Consider the following 12,654-nt stretch of genomic DNA (forward strand, 5'->3'; position numbering starts at 1 on the left):
TCTGATGTCCTGAGAAGTGGTTGAATAGTGGGGCTGAGGAAACACAGGGCTGTGTCTCTGGGGTAGGGCTGCTCACAGGTATTTAGACTCTAGGACCCTCAGCACTGGTGGTACAAAGGGATTAACAAATCCTCTGAGTTAGGAACACAATTTTTCCTTCTCTTTCAATTTTTCCAAGTGAAAAGCAGCTCCTTCAGCCTGGAACGGAGGGAGCTGGAGCACAAAACCTGCTGGATCCCTGATGAGCCTTGATAGCTCATCCTACCAACTTGAGATTCCCCTTCAGGCCTCCAGAAGGGTCAGCAATGCACTCCTGCCTGCTTTCAGCCTGCAACTTGCCCTTTCTGTGCTCTGAAAGCAGATCAGAAGGTTTAAGGCTAATCTCTCCTGACATGCCTTTGGCCAGGCAGGCATGTGGGAGCAGAACAAAGTGAGGAGGAGCTTTTGCCTTATTCAACCAAGGCTTGAGGGTCAGCATGTCCATCAATTCACCTCCAGGTCTGTGCATTTTACAAGTCCAGATGTTTTCTTTCTGCTCTGGGGCTCTGGAGAATCCAAGAGCACTCAGCAGATGGGAAATGGAGCCATAGGTACATGTGGGACTGGTGGCAGAGCCAGGAACAAAGCTCATACATCCCAGCTCCAAGTTCTGTTCTCCAGAGCCTGGTCACAGGAAAAGAAGGAAGTCTGAACCCCTGATTCAGCATTCATCCCTAATAATTCCCCTGGGATTCCATCAGGGAGTGTGGCTCACAGTCTAAGATCAATCAACTGATTATTCTGCCAGCACATCAATGTAACTTCACTGACTCCATTTTCCAGTGTAAATGCTGGAAGACTTCTTCTGTGTTCTTGGAAATTTCAAACACTGGTACAGAAGGAAAAGAAACATTTAAATTCTGCAAGTCTCCCAAGAAAACAACAGATTCCACTTTGTTTAAGGAGAATTCAATGATCTCTCTCCCATCAGAGCTTCCAGGGAGAGTGTATGGAAAGGTGTGCTGGTCTCCTCTGAGAACACTGAATTACAATTCTGACCCCTCCAAAAACACCCTTGACAAGGCATGAATTAGAATCCTTGACAAACAACCAGGACTCAAACAGGACTGTCCATTCTAGCCCTGGAAAGCAGCAACTTTTTCTTTCTTTCTTTCTTTCTTTCTTTCTTTCTTTCTGAATGGAAAGGGCAGGATAAGAGCTGCTGTGAGTGGCACGGTCACATTCAGCACAGCCCTGAATCCTGCCAGAGCACCCAGGAGCACTCCTGGAGCTGAGATGATGCGCAAGACAAACAGATTTGATGGGAACAGGCAGGGACAACACAACCTCAGAGAGCTGAACTAGGCTGGAGAAAGCCTTCAGCTCCAGAGAAACCACCAGGACCCGCCCCTGTGAGCAGCAAAATCAAACGTGCACAAACATAAGGCAGGAGATGAGCTCGTTTCTGAGGCAGCAGCCACAGCTCTGAGCATCCTGGAGCCACCCACTTCCAGATCAAGGCAGCTTAAAAAGCCATGGACATGCCCCTTCCCAAGAAAAAGGGAAGGAGACAACCACAACCACCACACTTACAGTACTCCCACAGTTTTTTGCAGTTTCCCAGACATTTGATGAAGTTTTAGTGGAAAAGGCATCCCAGTTCTTCCAAACAATCCCAGCAGTGGCCATTGCACACCGAAGCAGGAGAATAACAGATTGTTCATACACAAATCCGGCACAGGATTTTCACAGCCACAGAGCTCCAAACATGCTCAAAAAGAAAATGTCAAAACATATGATGCCATACAGCAATATCAGAATAAGCAGAGAATTGTGCTGAGCCAAATATCACACAAATATGAAGCTCCTTCTCACAGCAGTGACTCACAGAGCTGTGCAAAAAAGGGAAGGGATGGGAAACACATTTACCTTTGTGAAGCCTAAAAAGGGAATAACACTTCAATAAAACAGAGCTGTGGTGATGCTGTTAAATGACAGCTGTTAATAATGCTGCAGGCACCCTAAAGGAACCCCTTCCCTTCTACCACAGAATCAAATCAGTCTGAAAAACAGGCATAAGGTACTGAGGATACACCAGTGGTAGAGCTGAGACTACAGAGAGTTACCTGATACCCAACTACTGCCCTCTAAGCTAAAAAAGAACTTTTTAAAGGAACCACCATGTGCCCAAAAGATGTCACCTGCTCCAGACACAAACCTAGACAACTCAGAGCAGAAAGCAAAGCTCAAAACAGGGCAAGAGCCTCTCCAGCTGTTCCAAGGCTGTGGATGCTTCCTCTTTCTTATCTCCATTATCTACCTGTCACGCAGCATCATTCCCATCATAAAAATGTGGGATGTGGGTTATTTACAGGAGATGCAGCCCTTGACAATTCACTTCTCCAGATTATGAAACCATGAATGAAAAGTTCAACAGGTAATCAAGCATGGAGGAAGGTCCTAGAAGGATGCACAACTGCATCACTCTTCACAGCAAGCAGTTTTGGGAAACCATGGAGTTGCTAAACAGAGGAGAAATAAAAATTGTATAGTTGAGCCAAATACACTCCTCCTATAGTGACAGAGAAGTGCCGAGGATGTCGTGAGGCTCTTAGCCAAAAAGAGAGAAGGTTCAGCAGTAAAGCCAGCTGAAGTGACCTCCATGAAGGTGAGCCAGGGCTCACTTGCTTCTCAGTGAGGTTGAAATCAGAATTTGTGACATTCAGAAAGTAATTCTGCAGCTGAGCACGGCCAGTGAAACGAGAGCAAACACCTTCAGCGCCTCCAGTGCAGCTGCACCAACTTGTCTGGGTTTAGTCTGGCCCTTTCTGCCTCCATTCAGGCAGACTGGAAACACAGAAACACAGGAGAAAAAAAGCCACATGTGCCTTAGCTCTGAGCTTCCTTCCCCACACACTCCAGGGACAACGAAATTCCCTAGAGGAATCACCGTCCCCAGCTCAGGCAGCCAGGCCTCACCTGCAGTACCTGTTGGGGAACAGGACGGGTGTTCACACCCTCCGGGGCAGCCAGGAAAACACGAACCGAGCTGGAGCAGCAGCAGCGGGTGCGGCCTGAATCCCGGCTAAAGGTGTGGGAACCAGCCGGGTTAAAACCGCCGGAACCAGCCGGGCTAAAGCAGCCTCGATCCCGGCTAAAGGGGTCGAAACCGGCCCGGATAAAGCTGCCAGAACCGGCCGGGCTAACGGGACCAGAACCGCCCCGGGTGAAGGAGCCAGAACCGCCCCGGGTGAAGCGGCCTCAATCCCGCTGGAGGGGCCAGAACCGCCCCGGCTAAAGCTGCCAGTACCACCCCAGCCGCTTCCAGCTGCCCCATGCTGAGGGGAAAATCCCAGGAAAAGGCAGGCACGTACCTCAGCGCCAAGGCAGAGCCGACGATCCTCAGAGCCACAACCCCAGCGCTGCTCCCGCCGCCGTCCGTCCTCCATCCCCACAGCCGCGCCCGGGCGGGCGGAGAACGCGGGTGAGGGGCTCGGATCCGCCTTTATCCCGGTACCTCCCGCTGTGGCTGTGGCTGTGGCTGTGGCTGTGGCTGTGGCTGTGGCTGTGGCTAACCCCCCCCTCCCCGGAGCCGGGCCGTGTCCCCACGGCCGCCGCGTCCCCGCGGTGCCGCTGCCGCAGCCGCAGCTCGGCCCCGCGGCCGCCCCGCCTGCGCTCCCGCGGGCAGCCGGGAGCCGTAGTTCCGCTCCGGGCGCTCCGACTACAACTCCCGGGAACCCGCGGGGAGCCCACGGGGAGCCCGCGGGGAGCTGCAGGCCCGGCCCGGCTCGGGGGTGAGGGGAAGGTTCGGCACAGAGTCCGGTGTGGAAGGGCCGAGCGGCCGCGCAGCCCGCGGGAAGGATGGGGAGGGATGCGGGAAGGATGCGGGAGGGGATGGGGAGGGATGCTCGTGGGTAAACGGTTGCGTGTTTGGGGTTTTAGGGGATAGCTCAGTCCAACAAGTGCTGGGTTTAGCGGGATCGGATGTTATAAGGGTGGATTTGGGTTGGATATTAAGGGGAAGTTTTGCGCTGGGGGAGGTCGCTCGGTGAAGGTGTAATCACCTATCCCTGGAAGTGTTCAATGCCAGGGCTTGGAGCAAGCTGGGACAGTGCAAGGTGTCCCTGCCCGTGGCAGGGGGTGGAACGAGATGATCCTCAAGGTCCCCTTCCAACACGAACTGTTCTGTGATTCCATGAAGAGGATTCGTGTCTCGGTTCAGCAGGTGGGCTTTGAAATCCTCCTCCCACTCACTGCCTGTCCCAGCCTGGAAGGAGATCATGGGGGACTGAAGTGCCACCAGACGTGGATCTGAACACCTGAATCATGGAATGGGTTGGAGGGGACCTTAAAGTTCCCCCAGCTCCAACCCTCTGTTGTGGACCTTCCACTAGGCCAGATTGCTCCATCCAGCCTGGCCTTGAACCTTAAAGCAGAGGACTCCTACTTTTATAATTGCCTTCAGAGGCAATTTAGGAGTTTGCATCATGTCTGTGATGATAACACCGGTGACAGTGTTCATGTGACTCTCTCCTGTCGGGTGCAGGATGCACAAAACTCCTCTGACATTGCCCCTGCTGAGCTCGGAGACACCTTGAAAACTCTGGTTTAAATGAGGTAAAACCTTGCCAGCATTAATGCCCTGCACTCACAACAGGAATATAGCAGCAAGGTGACAAAAAACTTCCCTTGTGCCACCCCAGACCGTCAGGAGCAGCACCAGAGCCCTGGAACTCAAGCAGAGGGAGGAAGGACATCAGGCAGCAGCATCTCCTGGGGCTCGTGGAGATTGAAGAGAGCAAATTTGTGAGACAGTGTCAGGGCACAGCAGCTGTTACCCTGAGTTTTATGGCTACAGGGTACAAAGGACCTGTCCAAAAACAAGCTTGTCACTGCCACTTGATAAAGCCAAACAGCAGGACTCGGTGTCCCTTGTCCTCTGTGTTGCGTAAAAGTGATGTTGGCCAGGCCAGCTAAACACACAAACAGGGGAAATGTGAACATGTGAGCATGGAATGAGGGAATTGATCTGCCTCAGTCCTCACACAACTGCATTTCATGGCAGCCTTGGGCCACGAGGTGAAAAATGAGTGCTAGGAAATATTTTGGAATGTGATCAGTGGGTCTGAACATGCTCTGGTGTTCCCTCCCTCAGCTTGATTTTTGCCAGGCAAATTGATGTTAATGTAAATATAAAAATGAATTAGAGGTAGGTGAGTGCAGGCAGCACCAGTTGTCCTGTAAGATCCATTCAGAGGGTTTTAGGCTCACTCAATAAATACTGAGATAATTTAAGCCTTAGTTTTGCCTGTGCTTATTCTAAACAGGAGCTTGCACATCCAGGCTCTGAGTTATGCCAGGGGGCATATTGGGGGGGGGAGGGTTCAAGCTAATTTCACTTTAAAAAATAAAAATAAAAATGAAATATTTTAAAACTTAAAAAAACTAAAATTCAAGCTAATGTCTCTTTTAAAAAAACCTAAAAATTAAATTGTTTAAAATAAAAACATCAAGCTGCTCTGTCTTTTAAAAATAAAATTAAAAATCAACTTGACTCTTTGCAAAGTTACCTTCTCAGGCATCATCAGCCCCAAAAAGCAATGGGTCAAAATGCAGCAATGAAAACTCGGCTTGGATGTTAAGGAAAATTTGGGCATTACAACCTTTACTGCAATGGGCTGGAGTTGCACCACACTGAATATTGAGGAGAAACCTTTGCTTTTCCATGGCCCTATCCCAAAGTTTTCCAAGGATTTGAGCAGGAATCATTCTTTGCCCACTGGATGCCGCTGTTCCACAGAAATATTCATGGACTCAGCACCTTCTGTCAGCCATGGAAGCCACTCCAGGATCAGCCAGGCTATGTGGATTTATCCCTGTGAATCTGCCTTTTTTTTTTTGTTGTTTTCCCCAAAAGAAATGTCCTTAGTATTTTGCACCTTCCACACATGGCATGTGGAAAACTTGGGCCACTTGATCCCTTTGTGATGTTCTTTGAAGGTGAACATTTCATGGGACAAAAATATAGTGGTGGGATAAAAATATATTGGTGGTAGAAGGGAAAACAGGCTGCCCAAAATGAGTTTTCAGGACCTGGAGAGAAAAAGAATCCCCCCAAGTTCATGCCCTGCAGTGCTGTTTTGCATGCTTAATACGGGGGGGGGAAAAAGTTTTGGAGAATCCTGTCCTTAAAAGCAGAGCCTGGAAGTGGCAGCAGGAGCCACTGGTGTTACCTTTGGAGGCAGTGACCTGGATAAAGCAGCAAGGATGAATGTGCTCCCACTTTTCAGGGAAAAACCAATGGTATTTATAGCTCAGCTCAGCCTCAGAACAAAGCAAAGTGACCTACATCCCTCCAGTGCCCAGCTTTGGGAATTCACTTTGAGGAAATTCAGTTCTACATTTAGGTCTCTCTCCTCTGAAGCAAATGGAACCACAGCTTAATAGAATCCAAGCCCAAGGGGGATTCCTCTTTATTCCCTCCCAGCAATTTTTAGTACTGAGAAACAACTGGAAAGTGTAGCAAAAGGAATAGTTAAGGGTAGCAGGACCAGGCAGGTGACAGACCCTATGTGGGATAATCGCCTGTGCCAGCAGTTTTAGGGGTATTTGAAATAAATTGCTAAATATCAAGTTTTGCCTCTGCACTCTGCCCACTTCCCCAGAAGCACATATTAGAAAAAAAAAAGTAAAAAAAACCCAAAAGGCAAATTCCCATTAAATTATTTCATGTGTTTCTGACTTGGGGTGTAGAGGATTTCAAAATCAGAAAAATCTTCTCAGCCTTCCCTCTCTAATATGGTTTATTTTTTTGTGCTGGAGGAGCACAGCATATGGAATTCTGCAAGGGAGGCCTGTCCATGCTGCTATAATTAGCTGATGGTGGTCACAGCAGGCATCTTGGCTTCTTTATTATTTTAAAATTCTCAACACTGTGTGATGGGATGAGTTTCTACCACCCCGGATTGCTAATGGGTGGGAAAGCCTGAGAGCAGAGCAGCCCCCTGCTGCATTAACAGAGCCTTCAAAATCCCAAAGTGATGCTGAAATTAGTGGGATTACACCAGCCCTGAACCTGGGCCCAGCCACAGGGTGCTCAAGGAAACCAATCTTTTTTTTTTTTTTCTCTTTTTTTTCCTTGCTGCTGCAGTTACTTAATCAACTCACTCATGTATCTGAGTGTGGCTGTAAATGAATATTTGTGTTTATTCCTGGGGAATTGGGTCCTTGTGCCTCCCTGTCTGTGGTGCACACACAAGGATTTTATGAACAGTGCTCATGCTGTAATTCTTGTCAGGTCCTGTCCTATATCAGAGTTCATTTTTAAAAGTGAAACTGCACATGGCAACCACACACAAGGATTTTATGAACAGTGCTCATGCTGTAATTCTTGTCAGGTCCTGTCCTAAATCGGAGTTCATTTTTAAAAGTGAAACTGCACATGGCAACCCCACCCTTCCAGTCCTTGATGAACCCTTTCCAAGCCCAGGTTTGGTGATTTTTACAATCACTGGCTTCTGCTGAAAACCCAGTTGATGGAATCCTGGTGCTATTGCAGGCCCTGGGAGGGTCACCAGGAGGGACATCCCACCTTTGCTGCAGGAGTGCTGGGGAAGGAAGGAGACATTGCAAGGCTGCTCGTTCCCTACCAGAGTCCTCTCTCCACTCCTGTGGTGCCCAGGGAAGGGGATTCATTGCCATTCCCTCACAGGGATCCCTCTTTTCTATCCACACACCAAGACAGGGAATCTGGTGGGAGCAAATTGCAGTGTGAGACGCTGCAGCATCCCCTTGTGCCGAGCTGGAGGCAGGGAGGACATTTGCCAATGGCAAACAAACAAGGAGCAGGGGAAGAGGGAAAAGTTGGCAAAGTTTCAGGGAGAAAAAGCTGGAATTTCAGCACGATTGTCCATTTAAACTCCTCAGGGTGTTTAAATGCTCTGTAGGACCCAGCCTGCACTACCCATCGATGCATCATCTGCACAAAAGGGGCTTGGATTATTTTGCCCTACAGGGGCTTTTTTCTTGTCTAAATGATCTAAAGAGGGCTGGGAGGACTTTCCACGAGGTTTGTTACTGAGTGTTATGTAAGAAGCAGAGTTGGAGCTCCTTGAGGCTGACTTTGCAGGCAGTGCTGGCTGGAAGGAGAGGTTTTTTTGTGCAGCTGAATTGGCTGTTGTACCTCCAGCCACGGGATCTGGGAGAGTCACAGGCACTCCTGCAGGTTTTATCTCCTCACATGGCCCCTGGAATTGCCCAAGGAGGCAAATCAACCATGTGCCTCAAGACTCCTGGGCTGCTCAAGACAGGAAAATACAGGCAGGCAACAATTTCTCAGTCAGCCTAATACTTTCTGTGTTTAGAGGTCTTTCTGTGATTAGCTTATTGTCAGCTTGATTGTTGGCCACAGAGAGAATTTTTGACAGGTTAATTTAACAGAACAGGAGCAGATTTCCATTTTTATGGCTTTGTGTTTTTCTGCTTATCAAAGTCTTGCTACTAAAGACGTTCACTCCTGCCAGGTGGAGATGGATCCCTGGGAGGAAGCTGCTGGATCCACCTTAGGAAGATTCCCAGATAGTCCCAGATCCTCTCATCACTTCTGAAAACAGATGTGAACCTCAGACTCCACATCTCTCTGGCAAAACCCTTTGGACCATGTTTCCATGTGCAGGAAAAATGCTGAATGGGATTTTCAGAACCCAAATGCATGGTTCAGGAAAGTCTATTCTATTAAAAACCAACAATGATGAAGCAATGTCTAAAATCTCAGCCTAAATCTGTCGATGGCTACAGTTAACACACAGTGACAAAGCAGAGATGACTTAAGCTCTTGGCTTATGGGGGTATTAAAAACCAGACTGAAATCTCCCTGGCTGACACCTCATGTGTAGAAATGACAGCTTGAGTTGCTCATAAATGATTTTTCCAGCTTGATGTGTCACGGATATCTGCAGAGCATGAAGTCAGACAAAGCAGCCCTGTGTCCAAGGGATGAGGCTGGCTGATCCCACAGAATGCTTGTGCAGGCATGAAGCTTCCCCTGGAAAAACACTGGAGTGAGATCATGAGGAATTCTCATCTCTCTGTCATCCCGAGGTGCCACAGGGCGCAGCAGAGCATCCTGGAGGAGGGACCAGAACAGATCTACTGCTGAGTGTTCTGTGTCAGCTCCACGCTGCTGCTGCTGCCTTCTCCTCCCACCATCACCTGCACTGCCTGCTCAGGCTCCAGCCCGATTAACAACAATTAAAAAGTTCTTTATCTTCCCCAGAAATTCTCCCCACAACGCCACGGTGACAAATGGCACTTTGCCCATGGCAGGGAAAATGTCTGCACCTCCAGAATCCTGCCTGGTGACGGTGTGGGGAACTCCTGGATGATCCAGGATGGTGGGGCTGAGGCAGACTTTCTGAAGTACTTTATTGTAAGATGAATCCAGGCAGCAATGTCCTGCAGTCTGTGGAACATGCCTTGCTGGGGTCCTGGACTTCATAAAGCTCAGTGGTCATGTAGAGAGAAAGATTCTTGTGCTGGTGCCAGTGTTCTTTGACTTTCTGTTATTTGAATTTCTGGTACAATTTCTCTCCAGCCAGGACAGAACCCATGTGGAACAGGAGGAAACTGAAATCCTAGAGACAAATTCCTCCACTCTCAAGGTGAGGTAGACTCATATCCATGGCTGTGATCAGTCTTGCCAAGCTTTTCTCCCCTGGGCAGGAGTTCCACCATCTTTTCCCACTCGTTTTATTTTGGAATGGTCAGCTGAGACTTTATCCATCTTAACCATGTGCAAAGCCTTCTCCTGCCATCTCTGCTTTTACCCTGACACTGAGACTGAAGGATGCAGTGGAAGAAGAGGAGCTCCAGCCACCACAGATTGGCTGCCTGATGCTTCAGGGCTGAGCAGAGCACAGAGCTGGAACCCCCAGGTCCTTCAGTTCATGGGCAGAGCCTCACAATCCTTAATTAAAGATCAATTAAACCCCTCAGAGCCCCTCAGGCATGAAGCCAGGGAGGAATTTGGGAATACAAGGTGTCTGTCATATAAGGGGGGTAGTGCTAGAACCCTGAGAGAGGCAGAAACAGCAAATTCAGCAGCACCTCAACAAACCAAAAATCCCTTTCTATTGTTTACTGTTGTTTTCTGGCACACTGCATTTTTATTACCTTTGGAAGCTGGAATGTTCCTTGGCTCTAATAAAAATGTCTGAACTTTGGAAAAGCAGTAAAAGCAAACAGGCAATGGAGTCACAGGCTCTGAGTGTGCTGTAATGCATTTTCTAAGCAGAATATGCTCCTTGCTCCTTCTTGTTTGGTTTAATCCCTCTGAAACCATTTTTTATTGCTTTTTGATTAAATCACAGACTGGTCCAGGACTCAAAGCAAGGAAGATTCCCAGTCCAAACACCAAAAGATGAGGTGGAACTAAAAGGCAAAGATGGGTCTTTTTTCCAGAGGATTTGAGAGGGAATAGTTCACATGGTGGAAGTTTTTTGCACTGTAAATTCTTGGACTAAAGATATTGTTTTTGTTTGTTTGGTTTTTTTTTAAGAATAAAGAGTTTCTCAGAATACTTTGACTCTGGGAGCTGATATTTTAAGGTAAGTACCAAATAACTGCCAAAATATCCAGACATTCAGTAATTGTGGATCTCCCTGTGCTCCAGTTTCTGTGGAATGGTCATCTAGTCTATGAGTTTTACCTTGTAAGTCAAAAAAACCCCAATGTTTATGACTCATTTTATTCCCCCATTCTCTTGTTTCATGGCCATACCCAGAATTTGCTAAGGGTTCTGGGATCTCATCTCAGGTTTGGGCACAGCACAGATGACTCAAAGGACATCTGTAGGCTTGGGGAAGAGAACTCAGAGCACTGAGCCAACGTGTCATCGTCAGATGAAAAATAATTTCAACACCACATCCTGAAGAATGGTCCCATCAGTTCCCCGGGGCTGCCTCTAATGAATTCTAATTAGAAGCTGTCACTTCTTGTTATGGGAAGACAGGAATGTTTCAGTTCTCCCACCCCTTAACCTTCGAGACACCAAGATGAAATCTGTCCCCAGGAATGGCTGAATTTTAGGGGCATTTTTGTTCCAGGAGGAAATTAATTGGGAATTTTTGTGTGGGGAAGGGCAGGCACCTCCAGGAGTGCTGGTTCCCCTCATGCTCTAAACCCGTGCACATCAAGAGGCCCACTAGAGAAGATTTTCAAACATTTGTGCCTGTCATTTCTCATCCTCTGGACTCCTGCCCCAAACTCTTCCCCTGCTCAGCCTATTCCCTCCCACATCTGTGGATTCTGGATTCCCAGAGTAGGTTTCCCTAGAAGGCAGATCCAAACCCCACGAAGCCTTTAGGATGAGTGTCCAGTGTGAAAAGGTTGTGGATGTTGCCCATTTATCTGCAGGTTTATAAAACTGCGACCCCTAAACAATCCAGCCTCCCTCTGCCTCCTCCCAGCACTTTCCTTCCATCCATCTTTTTCAGCCACTTGGTTTCTTGACAGCATTTACATAACCTGGCTGGAAACCCTCCCACAGCCGATTAAATGCCTGCTATGGAATCCAAAGCTCTGATTAAAAGGCTGGAGCTTTCCAGGACTGCACTACTTGCACAGATGGTTAATACTCACTTGTTCTACAGGGGAGGAAGTGGCATTTTCTTCACAAGTACATACACCCTGAGCTTTCCCATGGGAATTGCTTGTTTTGTTCAGATTATTATTTTAAAGCTGTCGTCAGATGTGATCACCCACCGGATTAGAGGCAGCAAAAGGAGATGATCAGATAATCCCTGAGGAACAAAGAATTTTGAGTTGGGTTTGAAGGGAGCTGTCACCTATGGTCAATTTGTTTAGCTCAGGGCTCTCTCTGTTCCTCCTCTGTATCTTCCTAAAAATACTCGTGCAGACCTTTAGAGATGTGGGATGTTGTGGGAATTTGCACTAGGAAGAATCCTCTGAATCACATAAATATTGGTAAAGCACAAGCATGAAGCAAAGCCTTTGGCTTTCACTGGCCCTAGTTCTGGTGCAGAAATATGGAGTTAAATCTAAACCTGATTTTATTGCAGGAATAAAGTTATTTATTACAAAAGTAAAGTGCCTGCTCACAGAAATTCTGTCAATCAAATCTTTCTCAGATTTGAGAAACAGTCCCTAATCCAGATTTTAACTTTTTCAGAGGCCTCTTTGTCAAAAACATCAAAAAATCCCAGTGTTTCTCAGGCAGGAATGAGCACATGAGGATGTAATTAATGCGTGCAGGAGGGAAAAAAAAAGAAAAAAGGAAAAAAAGAAAGAAAAAGAATGTGCTGAACAGAGGCAAAATTGAGAGTGAAACCCCTCATCCCACAGGCTGCCTGCTCAGTCCTCAGGATGCAGACAAGACATTGCAGCTCCTGACAAACAGCCTGAAGAGATGCTGGAGCATTCAGCAGCCCCCAGAGTTGGGCATTCGTGTAAGGTTGGACTGTGGAGTGTCTTGAATTGAACATCTGGGAATCAGGAATGAGGTTATCCCTGCTCCTACACACACACAATCCATGGCAGACAAATGCTGCCATGAGACATGCTAGCATTGCTACTCTGGTTTTCAGAATGAGCTGCATTAATCAGTTAATTCATTAAGGAAAGCCTGTAATGTTCAGTGGAAGCTGTACCCAGAGCCAG

Source organism: Cinclus cinclus, chromosome 23 (genome assembly GCF_963662255.1).
Source record: "Cinclus cinclus chromosome 23, bCinCin1.1, whole genome shotgun sequence".
NCBI classification, from domain to species: domain Eukaryota; kingdom Metazoa; phylum Chordata; class Aves; order Passeriformes; family Cinclidae; genus Cinclus; species Cinclus cinclus.